Below are 24,257 nucleotides of genomic sequence, written 5' to 3' on the forward strand. Positions count from 1 at the left end.
GATGCTACAACTCTCAAATACTATAATACGTCCGAAATTTATGAATTAAACAATGCAAGTACCAAAAACACGCAAAGAAATTAAGAATTAAACTATGTAACAAATGAGTGAGCTAGGAGTATACGACTTGCTGCTCAGCTGCTTATCCAACGGCGGCAGGGAGCACACTGTATAACAGTGCAAAAATAACTTTGTCAGTACTTAGGTTTATAGCCGCTACAGCTGCAACTGCACGCCGCAAAATGTAAACACACTACTGAGGCGTAAGGCTTGGACGAACGACGTATGCACACTCACGAATAACAGACTACTCGAGTCAATAACACAGGAAGAAAGACTGAGATTAATGAAAATCCACTAATATTGTGTTATTGAACCATTGGAGGATAATGAAGTGTTGGCTCCATTGGGTTGTTTTGTGTAAAACTTAGTGTTTTACGCGTACAGGAGGGGAACGACGGGCGAGTAGTTCCCGTGAACGTGGATCATTTTAGCGCTGTAGACGCGGATTTGAGGCGAAGCGATCAACCACTAACTGCCGATAGAACTGCATTGGGTGACAAAACTAAGCATTTGAAAGGAGGAGAAATAGAGCAGATGAAAGAATTATTGCGGGAATTTAAAAATTTGTTTTTTCCACAAGGATCGTTACCAGCAACTCCATTAGTTCAACAATGGATACCAACAGCCAATGAAGTACCTGGTTACCTTAAACCATACAGAATACCGAGGTATTTACAACCGATTGTGGAGGATTTCATTGATAAGCGGCTTGCGGGCGGTATTATAGAGCATAGTAATAGTTGCTGGGAAGCGGGGACTGTCGTTGTGCCTAAAAAAATCTACAGATGGAACTAAGAAATGCAGGTTCTGTTGTGACTACAGATACCTCAATAATAAGACAGTAACGGACGCATACACCATTCCAAACATATCGGAGACTTTGGATCACTTAGGACAGTGACACTATTTTTCTACGATGGATTTGACAAGTGGTTATCATCAGTTAGAGGTGGTTCCAGAGGAGGCCATTGCCAGTACATTAGAATGCCATTCGGTTTGAAAAACGCTCCAGAAACGTTTCAGAGTTTGCTAGACAGTGTCTTGAGGGGTTTGATACCACGGCAGTGTCTGGTCTATTTGGATGACATTATAGTGTTTACAAGTAGTATGGAGCAACATAGACAGCGGTTAAGGGAAGTCTTTAAGAGGTTAAGAGCAGCCCGTTTGACGTTGAGCCGGGAGAAGTGTCATTTTGCATTAGAAGAAGTAAAATATTTGGGTCATATTATCAGTAAGGACGGAGTACGAAGAGATGCGAGGTTGGTACAGGTTGTAAAGGATTTTCAGGAACCGAAAACAGTTAAGGAAGTGCTGTCCTTCATCGGAATTTCCCATTTCTATCGAAAGTTCGTGAAGGATTTTGCAGATTTAGCACAGCCGTTGACGCGATTGTTTCGGAAGGGTGTGAAATGTGAGTGGACAGAAGAGTGTCAGAAAGCGTTTGACAAACTGAAAGAATTATTAACATCAAGTCCTGTTCTTGTGTTTCCAGATTTTGAAAAGGAGTTTATACTAGCATGCGATGCATCGAATCAAGCATTAGGGTGCGTTCTTAGTCAGGAAATTGATGGGAAAGAACATCCTGTACCCTATGCGTCTAGGCAGTTGAATGCAGTATGGAGGAATTACTCAACAACTGAGAGGGAGATGCTTAGCGTAATCTATGGAATCACATATTTTAAATGTTATTTATATGGGAGAAGATTTCGGGCAGTGACAGATCATGCTGCATTGAAGTGGTTGTTGGGGTTGAAGAATCCGTCCACTAGACTCGCTAGTTGGGCTGTGAGGCTTAGTGAATTCGACTACGGGGAGTTCACAAGCCTAGGAAGCAGCACAGTAATGTGAATGCACTAAGTAGGAAGGTGGCAAAAGCAGAAGTCATAGGTTATGACCTAGCAGTATGGCAAGCATTACAGAATGAGAACAACGATTGTAAATTGTATCAGACACAGCCACAATTTAATACGTACGACTGTCTTCTGTGCAGGGAAACGAAGTTAGGGCCAAGGGTAGTGGTGGCAGCGAAGTTGAGGGATGAGGTTTTAAAGGAAGCACATGATCACGTGTTATCTGGTCATGGAGGGTGTAGAGCGACGAATAGGAGAGTGGCGGAAGAGGTATTGGTGGAGAAGTAGAAAAGTAGATGTGGATCAGTATGTCAATAATTGTATACCATGTGCACAGAGAGCAGATTTGAGCCGGAAACAGATACAGCTACAACGGTTGCCGGAAGCGACATGTCCATTCTCTGTGCTGGTTCAAAATGGCTCTGAGCACTATGGGACTTAACATCTGAGGTCATCAGTCCCCTAGAACTTAGAACTACTTAAAAATAACTAACCTAAGGACATCACACACATCCATACCCGAGGCAGGATTCGAACTGGCGACCGTAGCAGTCACGCGGTTCCGGACTGAAGCGCCTAGAACAGCTTGGCCACCTCGGGCGACAACCTCTATGCTGGGGATCGATGTCTTAGGACCTTTCAGGTGAACACCATCGGGAAATAGATTCGTTCTAACAATAATAAACCATTTTTTGAGGTATGTGAAGATGGTGGCTATGCCAAATCAACAGGCAGCAGTGGTCGCACAAGCGTTAGTAAACAACTGGATTTTGAAGTTTGGTGTACCGGAGACAATAATTACTGACCAAGGGACCATCTTCATGTCGGATTTAATGAAGGAACTGTGTAAATTGTTGAACGTAAAGAAGTTGAGGACGAGTGCGTTGCATCCATAGGCCAACGGAAGGACAGAACGGGTACACAGGACAATCAGGAAGATGCTGAGTTTTTATGTGGATTCTAATCACCGTCAGTGGGACCAGTATTTGAAGCATATTGTGTGTGCGTACAATGCAAAAGTCTATACAAACACCGGTTTGTCTCCATATGAGGTAGTTTACGGGCGAAAAATGCCGTCACCGTTTGATTTATTGAAGCTACAGAAAGGAGGGACAGGTGAATCTGTACGTCAGTTCGCTAGAACAATTTGGGAGTTTGGGAATGGGTACAAAAGGCGAATACGAAGGCTTTGGAAAGGCAGGAAGACGCAGTGAACCGGAAAGAAAGTTAACCGCTGTATAGAGTGGGGCAATGGGTAATGCTGTCCAGCCCCTATATGCAAAAAGGGAAAACGAAGAAGTTCCTCACAAGGTATCAAGGGCCATACCAAATTGTTGAAACCACACCCCCGTTAATGTTAAGCTTCGGCTGCCAACTAGAACAACGATGGTACACATTGGGCGGTTACGGACATTTAAGAGTTGCCTGGATGTGATTCCAGGCGTGTCACGGGAAGGAGAGAAGAAGAAAGAGAGAGTGAAGAGAGGTACTAAGCAAAGAGAAAACCAGGAAGATAGAGTACAGCATGAAGTACCATATGCTTTGCGATCCATAAAGTAGTAGAGTATTTGTAGTTTTTTTTTTTTTTTGTTTTCGTGTCATGTACCATTGGGTTTGCGTAAAGTAACTAGGCATTGTATTTTCATATGTTGTATGTATTTTCGAATAGAGCCTGCTGTGGACAGCAGTCTTTTTGAAGAGGGAGGAAGGGTGATGGTGATCCCTGTCCTCAGGTCACTGAAAAGGGAAGTGTAGCGTATGTGGAGTGTTGTTGGAGGAGAAATCGAAAGCAGTTCTGGAGAAATAAATGCGTCCGAGTAAATTTTGCAGCAAATCCGTAATAAATATGTGTTGAATGATGTCAGAGTTGTACGATTTCCTGTTTAAATTTTTAGCTATCGACAGTGCTGGGTCAGGAAAGTCGTGTTTATTGCACCAGTTCATATAATGTAAATTTAAGGATGAAAGTAGTCACACAATAGGTGTTGAGTTTGGATAAAAAATAGTGAATGTTGGAGGAAAATCTGTGAAGCTACAAATATGGGACAAGTGCACGGTGCACTTATTTTTAGCTAGGGGGAAAGGAATAGACTGTCCAAGGGACATCGTGGAGCCAAAATTGAGCTTGCAACAGGTCGGGTTGCAGTGCATCTTCTCCACTACGAGAATTTGGTAGTAGTAGCCAGTTGTTTTGAGTGGGGAGTATTTGCAGAAGCGAAACGTATAGAGCTCGAAGGAAGCGGAATTTTAATCAACAGAACTAAATATAACACACCAGGACTAACCTTCCACCTGCCAGCGTCAATTTCAGGAGTCACGCAATTGAATGTTACGCAGCCACAGCTGTACTGGCCAGAGGCCACTTTAGAGTTTTTGCCAAGGCAGAATCTTACCTTGTTAAATCAAACTCTGGAGACAGGTCTGTTACGATCCGTAAACCAGTTCATTTTAGAGCAAGAGGGGCGCATATCATCTGAACAGCTTGTGCAACATGTCTCTCAGTATAGGGAAAGGCAATGGCAAATAACGATCATTTTGAGCACCTCTGTGCCAAGTGTCATCGCATCCTTAACATTGTTATGTGTTGTTTTCTTTCTGATCAGGGGGAGAGCTAATTTCCAGAGGGAACCAAGGGTAGTCCAAGTCCTAGTGGATTGGATGCCGAGGGCATGAGATGAGTAGGTAAGGGATTGATCGAACAGTGGTCGCCCAGTAAGGAATTTTTGCGTTTTGTTTCATAACATGGTTTTAAGGGGCACTAGACCACATTTAATTTTTCTAACAGTAAATAGGTGCCAACTCAAACAAGTTAAGAGCTAGTTAAAGGTCAACCCAAGGACCAGGTCTTTCCAAAGAGGGGAATAATATAGTGGCACCACTGTTTAGGATAGGGAAAGTTAGGTTTGTGCAATATTCTGAGCACAAGTTAAAGCCAGGTGCGGGCCGGATTGCAGTGAGTTACGCATACCAACAGTTGCGAAGTAGAATACAGGCCACAGGGCCGACAAATTGCTGAAAGAGTATACGTAGCGGTTTTGCACGTCGCAAATCACAGGCAGAAGTGGCCCACTGGCCAACCTAGCGTGTTGTGTGTACATGACGCAAAGCGGCCCATGTGGCAAAACAGAGGCCCACAGCCACGTATAAATAGGTGCGGGTTTCCAACGAGATTCATTCAAGTATGGCATCTCTCCTGGACGGCGGGGAACGTCACACCACCAGCTACACGCAGCAGCAGATAGGGCGCCAGCGTTCCAGTCCATGGCGGGTCTCTGGTTCGATCCTCTGAGGCCGACTCTTTGGCTCGCTACTACAGGCAGTTTGCAACACATGCTGGAGGCATCCCGAGGTGAGGGCCGCAGATTCAGGCTCCAGATCGTGGGCGCTTCTTGTCACTGCGATCTTAGCCACGCCAGCGAGAAGCACTCAGCTGGCCGCCTGTGGCTCACACTGAGCAGCGCTGAGACAACTGCTGGCATCCTGACGACACCACAACTCCGCTGCCGTACAAGGCCGACACACAGCAGTGCATGCATAGGTTGCTGAGGCAGCCATTCTGTGCCAAGCCGTTTCGCAGACAGCGAAGTGGTGTCCTCAGCATTGCGGGACCCAGTGACACAGATTGAGAGGAATGGGGGCACTATAGCTGGAAACAATAAATCACTTGGAAAGGTCGGACGAGTCTTAATACGGTGCCTTCTACCTCTTCCTGCTAAATTTGGTGTTGCTGTTACATTTGGTGGCAGAAGTTGCTGCTATATAGGTAAGTAAAGACTAAAACTTTATAAAATATTAACGAGCAGTTTCCACAGCAGTCCAGTACACGTGATGTCACACCAGAGATCCTATGATAGTTAGGCGGGAGGTGAGAAAACTTGGATTTCATGGTCGAGAGGCTGCTCATAAGCCACACATCACGCCGGTAAATGCCAAACGACGCCTCGCTTGGTGTAAGGAGCGTAAACATTGGACGATTCAAAAGTGGAAAACGTTGTGTGGAGTGACGAATCACGGTACACAATGTGGCTATCCGATGGCAGATTGTGGGTATGGCAAATGCCCGGTGAACATCATCTGCCAGTGTGTGTAGTACTAACAGAATGATGGGTGCACCCCATAGTCTGTCACTATGTTCAATAACCCCATCAGCCAGCTTGCTTCGTTAGCTTCATGCTCCCTTATTTACTGATGGGCAAACATGGTGGGTGCCCAAATGTTGCTTCCCCTGGAATTTTATTGTGGCACCAGGGAATACCATCGCCAAAACCTTGGTGAGGATGTGGTCAGTTGAGTTATTTGCCAAGTCTAGTTCCATAGGCTTATCTGTGTGGGGAGGCATGACATCCACCTCCATCTGGGTACTGTCAAACATCTGTCGGCTGCAGCTGGCCCCTGCTGCTGGAGATGAAGGCAGAGGCAGCTGCCAGCTGCAAATACAGATCCCCGAGAGGTCTTGCTGCAGTGAAACAAAAAGAGAGAGAGGGAGAGGGAAAGACAAAGAGGGAGAGAGGGGAGAGAGAGAGGGAGAGAGAGAGAGAGAGAGAGAGAGAGAGAGAGAGAGAAAGAAAGAAAGAGAGAGAGAGAGAGAGACAGACAGAGACAGAGACAGAGAGAGAGAGAGAAGGCTGGGAATTATGCCTGTATGTGTATAAGGCCGTAGTTGTCTCAGTTGATTTCTGTGGTGCGTTGTGACACCATTAGCAATTTATACTTTATAAATAACGTTGTCAAGTTGCTTTACAGCTCTGCATGGTATGCAAGGTTTCTTTCCACATTTATGGATGGTAATGAATGTCTTATTCACTTTTAAAAACTTTTGTTTCAACTATTGTTGATGCTCGGTCTGTGGATGCACGAATAGCTTTAAAATTGGCATTAGATTTCGGTGTGGTCTCCCATACAGTTATTAAGCGGGAGATATTGTATCATTTCGAGTCGCTCTGTACTGAAATAGAAAAATATTAGCACTATATTATCATTACTGTACTGATGAGCGAACGTGGTCATGAGGGACTTGAACATCCATACAAATAATTTTTTTTTTAAAAAAAAAAAAAAAAAAAAAAAAATTCTTTATTCAATACATTACATTATACATGATAACCCACTACCTAACTACATTAGTGGGTCCTAGTATGATACAAATTAGATGCAGCAATGTTATTCTACACTACAGGTAATATTATTATTATTATTATTATTACTATTATTTACTCTAATTTTTTTACCGCTATAGGGCTCTAAGCATTAATCTACGGGGAAACTACATGCTACCTGCAGCGTTACAAGTTGTGCCAGAGCTACTATAAACCTACTAGTTGTTAGCCAGGCCCACTGAGCTAATCCCAGTGGGCATGCCCCTGGCACTGGGCTGGCTCTTGACTTGGTGTCGCTGCAGTGTATTCTAAGGTGTTATCCTATCTTCTACTTCTAATTTAATTTAGCTAAGTGTCAAAATCGATGTGCGTCATAGTCCGGTATTTATGTACACCCCTCCCTCCTAGTCCAGGGCAAGGCGGATTCCAGCCGTGAGGCGGCTGGCCAGTCCTTGCCCGGCGGTACAGTAAGGGTGCACTAGTCAACGTCGGTGAGAGTTTTGTCTTTAGTGATGATGGTTGTCCCTTAAAAAGTTCTTAAGTATCTTTTTTGATATTTCATCTGTAAGTTTGTTTAGGATGTCAAAAGTGATTTCACGCCTTAACAAGTGGTACGTGTCGTTATTTGGTAGCTGTTGTCTTAGCTCTTGGGCTACATCATCGAAGAGGTGGCACTCATACACCACATGTTCTGGGGTGCCCTGCACTGCGCCACAGTCACACGCTGGTGTAGCCTGCTTCCCAAACCTACATAGGTATGTTGGATATGGTCCATGTCCAGTAAGAAAGTGCAGCATTCCTCTCGTTGGCGTAAAAAATGTGAGTTTTATTCTTTCTTCTATGTCCGGTAGCAGCTCATAGGTTCTACGACCTGTATCTTCATTATTCCACTGATCTTGCCATAGTTCTAACCCTCTCTTTTTAATGGTGTACTTGTCCCCTGCATAAACCCCAAGTATTTCCCTGATTTTGTCCCTGTTCTCCTTTCGTACCCAGTACCAGGCAGCCTGTTCACGTATTTTTATATCTAATGGACAGATTCCCATTAACACTAACAGTGCTCCCCCCGGTGTTGTCCTATAGGCCCCTGCTGAACGTAGAAGCATATTCCGCTGCACTCTTCTTACGGCCATGGCAGACATGACCCTCGTGAGTCTGTGTGCCCAGACTCCAGATCCGTATCCTATTATTGAGGTCAGGATGCTGTTGTGATATAACTTAATTAAATTTGGTGGGAGGTGAAACCGCTTGTGACCAATTCCGATAAGATTGTTTAATAGAACCAATGATTTTTGTGATACGGTGTCAATATGTGATGCAAAGCTCCACCTCTCATCAATGATTACACCCAGGTATCGGGCCTCGCGGCGCCGAAGAACTGGTATACCATTAATTCTAACCGTCGGGTTCCTGACCAATTGGCCTTTGAGAAGTAGGTATGTGGACTTATTGGGTGCTATCGTCATTTTGCTTCTGTGGCACCATGATGTAAGAACAGTTAGGGCTCTTTCCACTTTCGGCTCTAATTCCTCGCGGCTTCGGCCGCCGACCAGCAGGAGGAGGTCGTCAGCGTATGCTATGACCTCTAGCACATCGTCACAGTTCTTGAGATCTTCAAGTAAAGGCTCCATGTTGATGTGCCAAAAGAGAGGTCCCAGGACAGAGCCCTGAGGACATCCTTTGGTGACAATCTTCCTGACTATGCCGCTAGGGGCCGATAGCCAGACCTCCCTGTCTGCACAATAGCTCCTCAGACACCCATATAGCGGCCCTGGACAGTTCTTCTCCCGCAAGCAGGAAAAGAGTGAGGGCCACCACAGGTTGTCGAAGGCGCCACTGATATCTACCATGATGCCGACAACATACTTGTGCGGGGTGGAGCCACAGACCTCGGCAGCCAGGGCGATTGCGTCAGACGCAGAACACCCAGACCGAAAGCCGAATTGTCTGTCACCCATCCCGCACAGCATGCAGTGTGCTGTCAGTCTGTTCGCTAGTAGCCTCTCAAAAAGTTTGCCCAGTACGTCCAACAAGCAGATAGGTCTATAAGATTTAATTTCAGTGGGATCTTTGTCTGGACTCTTTTTAATGATAATTACATTGGCTTTTTTCCATATTTCTGGGAATTTCCCGAGTTTCAAGCAATCGTTATACAACTTAGTGAGAGGAGCTACGAGCTGGGGGGCAAGGAATTGCACCACTTCCGCAGTAATGCCGTCCGGGCCAGGAGCTTTCCCTCTTTTGAGGGCCTTGATCTGGGCAGCGACCTCCTCCTCAGAGAAGGGGTAGACTCTGATGTTATTGTTATAGTCCCTTTGATTTTCTCTCCTTATCCTTTTTTGTTCTTCCGTCTCATTTTCCTCCACGTCGTCAGGCAACAGAACCCGGAGGAGGGCCTCAGCAGTTTCCTGCCAAGTGCCCGTCATCCGGTCCCCGTCCCTGACGGTGGATAGCACCATTGGTGATCTTATCTTTTCTCGTACTAATTTATATGGGACTCCCCATGGGTCTATAGCCAATTGGTTTTTTACATAACTTTCCCAGCTTCTGAGTCTAACTGCCCTTAACTCCTGTTGGAATTGTTCTTTGCTTTCACGATAGATCTGAAGCCATCTACGTTTTTCCCTCCAGACGACACTCCGCTGGTAGTACCTCCTTGCCCTCCTCACAGCCTGGCGCATCTGTCCCAGTTCGACCGACCATGGTGTGGGGGTGGCCGCTACGGCTCTCCTCCTGCTTGGTACGGCTGCCCGCACCGCTGTGGTGATCGCCTGCACCAGTCCTTCGGCGCATTCTTCCACGTTTCCGTCACCCTCCAGCAATGTCGGAATGTTGCACTCCTCCGCGAGACGGTCCCAGTTAGCCTTGTTGTAATTAAGCTGCAGCTCCCACCCCATGTCCCAGTGGCACTCCCTTTCCCCAATGGTAAATGTTATTAAATTATGATCACTGGTGGTTGCTTTGTCCCACACTTTCCATTTGTCGACCTTTGTGGCCAGGTTTGGTGTTATTAGAGTGATGTCAATATTTGTACCTTCTCCCCCTCCGCCAGTATATGTGGGGGGGTTCCCTTGTTGGTTGGCAACCACCAGTTGTAATGCCATGATTGTTTCCTCGGCTTTTAGCCCCCGATCATCATGCGTGCCACTGAACCATAGGGGGGACTTTGCATTTATGTCCGCCGTCACAATCAATCTTCATCCCTGCAATGCCGTGGCGACTTGTGTAAGTATTTCTAGAAATTCCTCTATTCCTCTTCCATATTGGAAGTATATATTACAGATGTAAATCACTCCCGCGGGTGTATGAAGTTCCACGACATTGCAGTGTTCGCCAGAGAATTGTGCAAGGACTGTAGCTCTAAATGATTTGTTGATAATTATAATTGCAGCCTTTGGCTCTACGTTAGAATGTATAATTTGCCAGTTGGCAGCCATGAATGGGATCCGCCCCGCTTGGGAGTACGGTTCCTGTAAGCAGAGTACATCTAGACTCCTCTCTTCCACCACCCTCCGGAGTTCCTGCAGGACCAGTTTACTGTTATGGGTGTTTATCTGACCCACATTTAGTTGGCTCACGTGGGTAATATGTATGGATGTGTGATTCTGGCCACAATTTTCTCCAGTCGTGGGCTACTCTGCCATTGGTTATCACTGATTGACAATATAGATCATCCATGTCAAATTTTTCGTTTCTTCTTTCGAAGACCTTTTTAACTAGATCTCGCAGGGCTCCGAAGTCGGTGGGGAGATTCATTGTCTTGAGCTGAATTCTGTCCACGGCCTCCATTACTGGAAAGGTGACATCTCTTCCATACTCGTGGCCGACACGTACCACATGTCTCAATGCAGTTGTGAGGATTGCCGGCTCCTCTAGTCTTGATAACTGTAATGCGTGCTCCAGGTTGGGGTAAATTCGCTGGGGATCAATTCCCATTACACCCCGAGATGGTGTGTCAGAAGATGGAAGTGAGCTGCTTATTTCATTGTACTGAACATGTTTGGTGGATATTACTTCTTTACTGTGTGGTTGTGATTGTGAACTCCCAAGCATAGGATGCCAGTGTGGTCGGGTATGCTCTTGTTTCGACCCAGGTCCCCAGCAAGGAGGAGAGGGAACGTCTTCTTCACACGGGTCCGTCTGTATGCAAACATCTTTCATTATTGTCACCAAAGATCGTGGTTGTGTGATTTTTTGTATAAATTCTTTGTATTTGTTTGCCCTCAGAGCGTCCCTCAGCCTCTTGCTAGGGGATTTCCTTTTTGGCTTCCTGAGTTCAATTACGGCCTCAGCCATAATCAATTCGAGAGATTAGTCTCTGTTCTAGCATCCTATACGTTGGGCAGTTTCTCCCAGTAGTGTTGCACGGTTTCCTTCCTCTCTTGGTACATGGAATGCAGGTTGCGCTTTTACTGCAGTTTTTTCTGGTGTGGTCCTCAGCCCCGCACCTGGAGCAGGCCGGCTTCCTTTCACAATGCTTGTGGACGTGGTCCAGATCGCCACAGTTGTGGCATCTAGGGACTACTAGGTAGTCTCTAACATTGATGGCGTGAAATCCTATATAAATTTTCCCCATAGCGGTAAGTTTTCGCCACATCTTGCCAGAGACCTCGGCGACGTGATGGACAACATCCCGTTCCCGAGGTCCCGTTTTGAAGCGCAGCTTGAATTCACTTTTAAATGTTTCCCATTCTGTGTCATCAAAATTTTGATTATACATGGTTTCGTAGATGTCGCTTTCAGTTAGGGCCACAGGTACGTCGTACAGTATTACCAGAGGATTTCTTTTCCTGGGAGGTTCACATTTAATGGCCTTGTTCAGTTTGGAATTCTTTAATATTTTGTCCCTGTCCTCCTCTGTGGCAAGATCTACCACGACTACATTTTTTGTGGCCTTTACTTTGTTGATTTTTATTTTATCTCTAGCCGGGTCAATAGTTGTTGTAAAAATTTCTTGTACCTTTTTAATAGTCTGACCAGGCAGGGGTCTTAAAAAGACTGCCGTGTCTGGTTTTTTAGAGATTTTTGCGATTGTTTCCTTCGTTGTTTGGGCTTTTGTAGCGGCTTGCGCCACCACTCCGGCCCATGTCTTGACAGGTTGCTGTCTCAATCTAGCGTTTTCTTTCTCTAGTTCTTCGAGACGCCCCTCGAGCTTCGCGTTTGCAATAGCCCAGGAAGCGAGCTCGTTCTTTATTGCCAGGACCGCAGCCTGGCTTATTTTGCCGTTTTTGACACTAGAGTCTAATATTTGATTAATTCGACAATGTCTGTCATAAACATTCTCATCTTCGTGTCCCCCTTCCTCCTGCGAGGTAGGGACAGTAGACACACTCGCCCTCGAAATCGCACAAAGATCACTCGCCTCCTGGTCAGCCATGATTAGTTAGACGAGTGAAAAGTTGGGAGCCCGTCTCTTGCCCCGGACCGGCTCCTCTGGCATGGGGGGGGACTTCTGCAGCTCGCCCACCAACCTCGCCCCTAGGTCAAGGGCACATCAGAGCTGCCAGGTTCAGCGCGCCGTTGCCAGCGCACTGGTCCTCGTCGAAGGCCCCGTCGTCGACGATTTCACACGACGCTCCTCGGCAAGTGCACCCCGCACTCCGGAGAGGCGGATGCACCCCTCGCCCTTCGCCGCCTACTAGCCCGAGCTTCCACCTGAAGGCCAAGGACCCACTCCTACTCAGGTGGTGGGTCGGTCCCCCAGTCGTTCGGCGGTCTGGGCCCATCTAACCTGGCCCAGGCGATGTCACCACCACCTGGGTTTGGCAGAACACGCCCCGGTTACCCAGGGGCGCGGCGAAGCACCCTTGCCGACTCGCGCCGTGATCCCACGCCGACAAACGAGGTCGCCGAAATGCAGAGCACCTGCTGGTCTGTGCCCTGCGAACAGAAAGGGACTGGTGTTCGGTCCCTCGACACAGCTCCCCCTGTGCCACGCACCCTTCGCTTTCGCATCGGGTTGGGTCGCAGCTCTCCCTTTTGTCGCAAGGCAGAACGCCAAGCTTAACATCTGGCACCACGGGAAGGCGGAAAGAGCCACTTGGGAAGGAGAGGCTATAAGAGACGCTTCACTTCCCCTGCGAGGACGGCCGCGGCACACCCGACTGGAAAGCGATACGCCCCAGTGCGAGCTTCGTGCCCTACGGCGCGCCGGCAGCGGGCGGGCCCGCCCCGAAACGCGCCGTCAAACGACTGACCTCACGCCAGACATTTAGCAATTTAGCAATTTAGTTGGCTGCAGGATGAAACAAGGCCGCTTCTAAATGTGAGGCCGAGCGGTTCTAGGTGCTGCAGTCCGGAACCGCGCGACCGCTACGGTCGCAGGTTCGAATCCTGCCTCGGGCATGGATGTGTGTGACGTCCTTAGGATAGCTAGGTTTAAGTAGTTCTAAGTTCTAGGAGACTGATGACCTCAGCAGTTAAGTCCCATAGTGCTCAGAGCCATTTGAACCACCATTCTAAATGTGAAACCCCCATTCCTTTCACAAAAATGTTTGAACTTGTGAGACGAAAATGAAGTGCCATTGTCTGTAACTATTAATTTTGGCAACATTCAATAAGAAAAATGCTTGTTTGATCTTGGGGTTGGGTTGTTGTGGGGGAGGAGACCATACAGCAAGGTCATCGGTCTCATCGGATTAGGGAAGGACGGAAAGGAAATCGGCCGTGCCCTTTCAAAGGAGCCATCCCGGCATTTGCCTAGAGTGATTTAGGGAAATCACGGAAGACCTAAATCAGGATAGCCGGACGCGGGATGAACCGTCGCCCTCACGAATGCGAGTCCAGTGTGCTAACCACTTAACCGCCTCGCTTGGTCTGTTAGATCTTGAATCGTTATCATAGAAGTAATCGATTAAATCTGTATTACATACGGACGTTTTGAAAATGCAATATTGGAGTGCCTGTGTTGTTCAGAAGCACGACGCAATATTCCTTCGAACATGCATGCATGTCCGAAGGAACAGGCGCTGCGGCGGCCGTTATGAAATACGTGAAATGAATTTGCAGTTGCAAATATGAATTTCCATCAACTGTATAATGGAATGACGACAATGAAAATATGGGCCGAATCGGGACTCGAATTCGGATTTCCCACTTATCGCGAACGTTTGTCTTAGCATTAGGCTATCTGAGCATGACTCAGGGCCACACAAAAACTTCCAAATGTCATCAGCTATGCGTAAAGTTACAGTTTTGGCCACAAAGTTAAAATCTTGCACTGTACACTGTTTATATGACGGTATAATATTCACGTTATCTTTTGACAAACCATAACGTGAGTGAACAATATGGCTAAAGAGAAGAGAACTGCAGTGCTGCATTGAGAGAATATTGCTGACTGAAAGGCCTGAGGATGGGCCCGATATCATTAAATAGTTTAAAGCAGATAACAATGAAATTCAAAAACACACTTTGAGGAGGAAGGCGTCCTATACCCGTGGAAGTTATTGACGAGGTGCTTTTGCTGTAACTGGCTATGCAACACATGCCTCTTGTAGTGCTAGCTATCGTACAGTGTCACGAGATGAAGAATACTCGGTACTGTAGAACACTCAGTATAATTTCGTTTATTGAAACTGAACTAAACTTATCGAACAATCACTATATACACACAAAGAAAACAAATAACGTGTAGACGACTATTCATTAAGATCGTCGGTGAGGTCCGTCGGAGCTGGTCCAAGCTCAGCGAGGAACTGGCTGTACTCCCTGTTTTTTTTTTCATTTATTGAATTTCAATTCCCCCCGAAGGGGGCGGGCTGGCAGCAGCTTAGTACGCCGCTCTTCAGCCGACAGATTTTGTGACAAAGAGCAAGAGAACAAATAATAAAAACAACAGGCGAGAAAATCGGAGACTTAGAGAGTAACAAGGCGAAAAGAAATCGTGGAACTTAAAACAACAACACAGGGATGATGACGCTAATAAAAATACATACGAAGTAGACAGGGAAAACAATAGACAATTAAAAAACACGGCGACAGTCTGGATTCTGTTCGCAAAGGAAATAAAATTCACACCGAGCGACAGCACGGTTTCTGTTCGCAACACGAGAAAGACAAACAACACTGAATAGTCACTGGAACACTGCACGAAAAAGTTGGCAAATGTGACACCACAGTCGAGAGCAGGTGGGGGGAAACTGGACAGAAGATGGGAAAACGAAAAAGGGGGGGAAAGGAGAGTAAAAGCGAAGGGGGGAGCCGGGAAAGGAGCTGAAGGAGGATGAGGACCCATAAGAGGGGTGGGGGGCAGACGTGACAGGGAGTGGGGTAGGCAGAGGAGGGGAATACAAAAGGACTGGGGGGAGAAGGGAGGTAGGGAGAGGTTTAGTGGGGGGAAAAACAGGACAGAAGGGGGGGGGGGGGAGAGGGAGCCCAGGGAAAGGACAGAGGAAAGGAGGGGGATGGAGGATCAGAGTTGATAGGAAGGATAAATGGAGGGAGAGAGGGCATCATCCGGGAGGGGGAGGTGACGGAAGCCACCTTGGGAAAGGAGATGGAGGGTGTAGAGATGAAGGGTAGGGGGGACACAACGGTGAAGACGTGGCAGGGGGCAGGGACGGGAGAGGAGAGGAGCAACCAGGGGGTGAAGGGGCTCAAGACGGCGGGAGGTGTAGAGGATGCGGATATGTTCGAGGAATAGGAGCAGATGGGGGAAAGGAATGAGATCATAGAGAATCCGTGTGGGGGACGGGAGGCAGATACGGAAGGCGAGGCGGAGTGCATGACGCTCAAGGATCTGGAGGGACTGATAGAATTTGGGGGGGGGGGCAGATATCCAGGCAGGACTGGCATAACAGGGGATGGGACGGATGAAGGATTTGTAGGTGTGGAGGATGGTAGAGGGGTGCAACCCCCATGTCCGGCCAGAGAGGAGTCTGAGGAGTCGGAGGCGGTTGTGGGCTTTGGATTGGATGGAGCGGAGATGAGGTATCCAGATGAGGTGACGGTCAATGGTGAGGCCAAGGTAGGTGAGGGTGGGGGTGAGGTGAACAGGACGTGCGCAGACAGTAAGGGAGAAATCCAGGAGGCGGAAGGAGCGAGTGGTACGACCTACGATGATTGCCTGGGTCTTGGAAGGATTGAGTGTCAGGAGCCATTGGTTACACCATGCAGCAAAAAGGTCAAGGTGATTCTGGAGAAGGCGCAGCAACACTCTAAATTAATTTTGCTCTTCGGTTTTTGGCACGGATTGATGACATGTGAGCAGGCAATATTCTATGGAGTGACGAGGCACATTTTACACTACAGGATGCAGTGAATACACAGAACTGTCGAATTGGGGGTGGGGGGAGGGGTACTGCTAGACCGCGTGATGTGAACGAAAACGCATTGCATACGCTATGTGTGACTATGTGGTGTGGATTCACAAGCACCTTTATGTTCGGTCTGCTCTTCTTTGAATAGGATACACCCAGAGGGCCTGTCAAGTGCATCATGACGCTGCACGTTATCGAGCACTCCTTGTACAGCATGTGGTACCTGCTTTGGAAGAGCGCAACTGCGTGGGCACACCTCATGTAACTCTCACAGTGAAAGATCTGCTTGATACTACCTTCCACGAACGTGTTATCTCCAGAGGTGCTCCAGATGCATGACCTGCAAAATCGCCTGATATGAATCCATGTGAGTTTTGGCTCTGGGCATATCTAAAGGACGGGTTATGCTGGGGACGCTTTGGGTCTCTGTCTTATCTGAAGACCACTATACAGAAACACGTTGCTTAGATTTCGCCGGAACTGCTGCGAGCAACTGTTGATCACGTCGTTTTACGAATCCAGCATCTCGTTGACGTCTCTGGCGCTCACACTGAACAAATTGTGTAAGCGGCGGTTAATAATAAAATCAGCATTATGCCTTTTCCACTTGTTTAATCTTTTCTGCCCACGTCCCGTTCCTAATCTATTACATTTGGAAATATTTCTATACGTATTTATTGAATTCACAGATACAGATTTGCATCTTGTGGCCACAACTCGAACTAATTCTTTCAGCGTAAATCGGTTCCGCATTAACGCATTACCATATCTACCAAGTTTCGCTGTCATACGATAATCACAGCCCACGTTGCACCTCTGTGAGGAATTGCACTTTAATTATAACCACCCGGTATAAATCTGGCCCACCTGATAAATTGCTTGTACGCAGCATCGATAATAAATTTACCTTTGACCAGAATCTGTTGGTCGCTTTAGTTAAATAGCGAACTCTGAAATTCAGTTAATTTCGGGGGACCTAATTAAGGGAAGAAACTAATGAACCTGTTTCAGTTTGGAATTTCAGTGGCCCTTTGTTAACTCCGAGTGTCACAGATAAAGGCTTTTCATTCACTGAAAAAACAGCATTCACTTTGCTTCTAGTTTGTAAAATTTTATTAATCTGCTCCCATGTGTCGTGAACATCATTAATATTTTTATTACTGTGCCTGACTCTTATTACGTTGCCCTATGTGCTTCATGTTGAACACTTCTGGTTTGTGCCCTGACTTTTTACAGTGCCTGCATTATGCATTTCGAAACAAATGTCACAGAAACTTCACACAGTTTCTTATCTAAAACAAAAACTTCAAGCCACCACTGAAACGATCAACGAAATTAAACACAATGAACCAAAGTTTCACTGAAATATTTCGCTACAAACAATAAGAAACGTCAGCTGGAAACTACCGTACTAAATTTAGTAAATTACAACAATACACAAACAACTCTATAATACACAATGGGTGAAAGTTTTCAGAAGTTTATTAAACCGTTATTTCACCAGAAACAGCACGAGACACCGTTGAAAACTAATAAATTTAATAACCGAATAACAGTGTTCAAACAACTTAGTCAGTACTTAGCTTTAGAACCGCTACAGCTGTAACTGCACGCCACGAAATGTAAACCTGCTGAGACTTCGATGAACGACGTAAGCACACTCACAAATACCAGACCAATATTAAAGGCAAACGGTCTCGCAACGACAGAGTTGTCAAACTAAGCAGGTTTTTCTTTAATTCAATGTCAGGCGAGTGTTGGGTCTTCCCCACTCGTCTCGTATAGGGTGCCTTAAAGGATGCTGCGTTCTCGGAATGCTATACAACAATTCAAGCAAATAAAATTAATAGTTTTATTTCTATTAAGCAGATTAACAATACTTAACTTGAAGATTTACACGGAGTAGCCACAAATGATGGGTGACATGCAAACAGTAATATTCTTGGCTATGCCACGTCACTGATAACTAATGTCCGCGATATTGAGTCCGATCGGAGGGCCCGAGGCCGCTCCTATCGTGGTGCGGCCCTAATAAGCTCACCGTTCGCCGACGTCGTTTCACCGCCTTCTCTGGTCTTCTGTTCTTCGTCTTCATTCCGGCGCTTATGGTTAGACCAGAACATTCCTCTCCCTCCCCTCCCTTCCCCAAAGCGACGGATCGTCGATCGTGTATGGAGTGCGACGACGGTGGGGGATGCAAAAGTGTGGGCGCAACGTTGGGCCGGAAGCTGAGGCTGCAAAGGACGTCTAGATTCCGGCCGTACCCCGCCATCCGGCTTGCGCTCTGGTGGAACCGTCTGCCGGAAAACGACCAGAAGGGTACGCGTGAACCTCCTGCTGCCATGAACCAGATGAAGAAGGCGGCGACTGTAACGGTGTGGGCGGGCCCAGCTCCATGCGTAGGAAGAGAGAAGGAGGAGGAGGCGAAGGCTCGGTCTCCATGGGGTCGTCCCGCGGTGTCGTGATGACACCCTCTGGCAGTTGCTGTTGACGCGCTGTCCTCTGGACCCGTGAATCTGGGAGAAGAGTGACTGAAAGAGCATCGTGTGCCTGAGAGAGACAAAATTGATTCTAATGGAGGTGGTGTAAGCCATCTGGACCCGAAAGAAGACAGATGATCTCGCCGCGGGCCCACCGTCTGCTAGAGCTAAAAACCCTGTAAAAGACAATATCATGCGGCTCGAAGCGATACTTGCTGCTTTCTTCGGCGTCGGATCCTGAGGAGGGTGGAGCAGGTGGAGCAGTGTGCGATGGCGGCGGCCGTGAAGCAATTCCGCCGGCGATGGCCCATCTCGTGGGTGCGGACGATACAAGGCGAGGAACAGCTGCAATGCTTGATCCCTGGTGTGTGCGGAGCGAGGTTTTGCCATCTGCTGCTTGAAAGTCTTGACAAAACGTTCCGCTTCGCCGTTTCACTGTGGATGGAACGGTGCACTATTTAGATGCTGTATGCCATTGTTTCAAATTCATTTGACGTGAACAGAGGTCTGACACTATTACTTCAGGTAAGTCTTCTAGGCAAAAAATCTATGACAACACCTGAACTGAGCTATGTGACGTTGTCGAGTTCATTGGCATAGCAGAAGGAAACTTGCTATAAGAGTCAACCACAATCGACAAACGGGTGTTCCAAAAAGGTCCAGCAAAGTCTATGTGCAAACGTTGCCATGGTGATCGCGACTTAGGCCAAGCAAAGAATTTTTGTGGCGGAGCGGACTGATTTTCCACACATGTGTGCCACTGTGACGTCATCTGTTCTATTTGGGCGTCCATACCGAGCCAAGTACAGTGTCGACGCGCTAACTGTTTCGTACGAACAATCCCCCAGTGTCGTTGGTGAAGTAACTGTAACACTTCTTTTTGCAAAGCTTTAGGGATCAACACATGCGATTATGTACGTCATTCGGAATAAGACAACACCTTTCTGTAGACCGAGGCTACGCCGAAGTGCAAAGTATCGGTGTACTACAGAGTTCTTATGCTATTCAAAGAACGAGGCCAAGATGTGCGAATGCAGTAGAACAACATGTTCAAATCTGGACCAGTTTCCGTGGCCTATGCAATTTTCTCATAGTTCAGCGGGAAAGACTGAAGCGATTTAAGACCCTGAGCATCGATGTGAAAACAAGATGCAGCAGAAGCGTCAAAGTCTGTGTCAGGGCCAATCGGAAGGCGTGAAAGTGCGTCCGCATTACCATGTTTAACTGTCGGACTATACACAATCTCGTACTGGTATTGAGACATCAACAAAGGACGTCGGATGAAACAAGGACTGCAAAGGCTTGTGATCTGTTACTAAGTTGAATTTTGTGCCGTACAAATAGTGGTGGAGTTTGGTGACACCATATACAATAGCCAAAGTCTCTTTTTCAATTTATAAATAGTTTCACTGGGCTTTGGAAACACTTTGGATGTGAAAAAATAGGTCTGTCTGAATCAGCAATTCTGTGCGAAAGCACTGCACCGATTCCGTGAGAGGAAGCCCCAACTTACAGTGTAACTGATGTTTCAAGATCAAAGTGAACTAAGCAGCGATCACTGAGCAGTGCATCTTTAAGTTTTTAAAAGCTATTTGGCACTCATCTGTCCAAACTAAGGGGAAATTCACTGGGTGTTGTGTGCTGTCCTTAGGTTAGTTAGGTTTAACTAGTTCTAAGTTCTAGGGGACTGATGACCATAGATGTTAAGTCCCATAGTGCTCAGAGCCATTTGAACCATTTTTTAAGGGGAAATTCTTGCGAAGCAAGCGATGCAGTGGAGCTGCAATTTGCGCAGCATTCGGTATGAACCGAATGTAATCGTTCATTTTCCTCAAAAGTGACTGCAATTCTGTCATATTGCGAGGAACTGGCAAGACTCGTAAGGCTAAGAAATGTGACGGACGAGGATGTACACCTTGACTGTTTATGATCTAAGCAAGATACTGCAACTCAGCCTTAAAAAATCACACTTGTCCAGTCTACACTTCAGTCCTGCATCAGACAACACACAAAACAATGCACGAAAATTTGCAATGTGTTATTCAGGTGTACGACCTGCTACTACTATATTGCGCAGTAAAAAAAAAAAAGGTTCAAATGGCTCTAAGCACTATGGGACTTAACATCTCAGGTCATCAGTCCCCTAGAACTTAGAACTACTTAAGGACATCACACACATCCAAGCCCGAGGCAGGATTCGAACCTGCGACCGTAGCGGTCACGCGGTTCCAGACTGAAGCGCCTAGAACCGCTCGGCCACATCGGCCGGCAGACTTAGTTTTAATCAGCAAGTCTTGTCCATTATAAGCCGTCAGTTGCGTGCTAGTTTTAGAGCGGCGTGAGGAGCCTAACAGTTCATATGTGTGACGATTTAGTAATGTGACAGAGGCACCCGTGTCCAACTGAAATTTCACATGTTTCCCACAAATAAGTAAATGAACAAACAGTTTGTTTGACTGGCGTATCACTGTAGAAACTGCACGCTTGCTAGTTTTGCTAATGCCTGTTACAGACTTGGAATATACTGCATTAATAACATGGGCCTCGTGAGTAGATTTTTGTGAGTGGGCCGAATTCTGATGTTTCTTCCGTTGCAAATACAGGGTGTCCCAGCTATCTTGTCCACCCAAAATATCTCTGGAACAATAACAGCTATCGGAAAACGACTTTCACCGGTATCAATGTAGGTCTGGGGCCCATGGATGTACATATTTGGAAACATTCTAAAACGAAAGCATATGTGTTTTTTAACACAAACTTATGTTTTTTTAAATGGACCTCCTATATTTTTTCTTCAGCAATCCATAGCATGACAAAGCACATACACAATGGCATTGATTGCATCGCAATATTCCCATTACATCCCGAGATATTGAGACGCGAAGTTGACGCATTGAACACCCGACATGCGCTGCTAGCGCACGTCCTGAGGCTCAGGCGTGAACCCCATGCTGCCCGTAATCGCAGCAGACCGTACTATTCGTTTCGGACCTCTTGATAAGTATGGAGGTGTGATTACACATGTCAATCACATCGCGATTACGGGCAGCATGGGGTTTGTGCCCTGACTTTTTACAGTGCCTGCATTATGCATTTCGAAACAAATGTCACAGAAACTTCACACAGTTTCTTATCTAAAACAAAAACTTCAAGCCACCACTGAAACGATCAACGAAATTAAACACAATGAACCAAAGATTCACTGAAATATTTCGCTACAAACAATAAGAAACGTCAGCTGGAAACTACCGTACTAAATTTAGTAAATTACAACAATACACAAACAACTCTATAATACACAATGGGTGAAAGTTTTCAGAAGTTTATTAAACCGTTATTTCACCAGAAACAGCACGAGACACCGTTGAAAACTAATAAATTTAATAACCGAATAACAGTGTTCAAACAACTTAGTCAGTACTTAGCTTTAGAACCGCTACAGCTGTAACTGCACGCCACGAAATGTAAACCTGCTGAGACTTCGATGAACGACGTAAGCACACTCACAAATACCAGACCAATATTAAAGGCAAACGGTCTCGCAACGACAGAGTTGTCAAACTAAGCAGGTTTTTCTTTAATTCAATGTCAGGCGAGTGTTGGGTCTTCCCCACTCGTCTCGTATAGGGTGCCTTACAGGATGCTGCGTTCTCGGAATGCTATACAACAATTCAAGCAAATAAAATTAATAGTTTTATTTCTATTAAGCAGATTAACAATACTTAACTTGAAGATTTACACGGAGTAGCCACAAATGATGGGTGACATGCAAACAGTAATATTCTTGGCTATGCCACGTCACTGATAACTAATGTCCGCGATATTGAGTCCGATCGGAGGGCCCGAGGCCGCTCCTATCGTGGTGCGGCCCTAATAAGCTCACCGTTCGCCGACGTCGTTTCACCGCCTTCTCTGGTCTTCTGTTCTTCGTCTTCATTCCGGCGCTTATGGTTAGACCAGAACATTCCTCTCCCTCCCCTCCCTTCCCCAAAGCGACGGATCGTCGATCGTGTATGGAGTGCGACGACGGTGGGGGATGCAAAAGTGTGGGCGCAACGTTGGGCCGGAAGCTGAGGCTGCAAAGGACGTCTAGATTCCGGCCGTACCCCGCCATCCGGCTTGCGCTCTGGTGGAACCGTCTGCCGGAAAACGACGAGAAGGGTACGCGTGAACCTCCTGCTGCCATGAACCAGATGAAGAAGGCGGCGACTGTAACGGTGTGGGCGGGCCCAGCTCCATGCATAGGAAGAGAGAGGGAGGAGGAGGAGGCGAAGGCTCGGTCTCCATGGGGTCGTCCCGCGGTGTCGTGATGACACCCTCTGGCAGTTGCTGTTGACGCGCTGTCCTCTGGACCCGTGAATCTGGGAGAAGAGTGACTGAAAGAGCATCGTGTGCCTGAGAGAGACAAAGTTGATTCTAATGGAGGTGGTGTAAGCCATCTGGACCCGAAAGAAGACAGATGATCTCGCCGCGGGCCCACCGTCTGCTAGAGCTAAAAACCCTGTAAAAGACAATATCATGCGGCTCGAAGCGATACTTGCTGCTTTCTTCGGCGTTGGATCCTGAGGAGGGTGGAGCAGGTGGAGCAGTGTGCGATGGCGGCGGCCGTGAAGCAATTCCGCCGGCGATGGCCCATCTCGTGGGTGCGGACGATACAAGGCGAGGAACAGCTGCAATGCTTGATCCCTGGTGTGTGCGGAGCGAGGTTTTGCCATCTGCTGCTTGAAAGTCTTGACAAAACGTTCCGCTTCGCCGTTTCACTGTGGATGGAACGGTGCACTATTTAGATGCTGTATGCCATTGTTTCAAATTCATTTGACGTGAACAGAGGTCTGACACTATTACTTCAGGTAAGCCTTCTAGGCAAAAAAATCTATGACAACACCTGAACTGAGCTATATGACGTTGTCGAGTTCATTGGCATAGCAGAAGGAAACTTGCTATAAGAGTCAACCACAATCGACAAACGGGTGTTCCAAAAAGGTCCAGCAAAGTCTATGTGCAAACGTTGCCATGGTGATCGCGACTTAGGCCAAGCAAAGAATTTTTGTGGCGGAGCGGACTGATTTTCCACACATGTGTGCCACTGTGACGTCATCTGTTCTATTTGGGCGTCCATACCGAGCCAAGTACAGTGTCGACGCGCTAACTGTTTCGTACGAACAATCCCCCAGTGTCGTTGATGAAGTAACTGTAACACTTCTTTTTGCAAAGCTTTAGGGATCAACACATGCGATTATGTACGTCATTCGGAATAAGGACAACACCTTTCTGTAGACCGAGGCTATGCCGAAGTGCAAAGTATCGGTGTACTACAGAGTTCTTATGCTATTCAAAGAACGAGGCCAAGATGTGCGAATGCAGTAGAACAACATGTTCAAATCTGGACCAGTTTCCGTGGCCTATGCAATTTTCTCATAGTTCAGCGGGAAAGACTGAAGCGATTTAAGACCCTGAGCATCGATGTGAAAACAAGATGCAGCAGAAGCGTCAAAGTCTGTGTCAGGG

The sequence above is a fragment of the Schistocerca piceifrons genome, chromosome X (assembly GCF_021461385.2).
Source record: "Schistocerca piceifrons isolate TAMUIC-IGC-003096 chromosome X, iqSchPice1.1, whole genome shotgun sequence".
NCBI lineage: Eukaryota > Metazoa > Arthropoda > Insecta > Orthoptera > Acrididae > Schistocerca > Schistocerca piceifrons.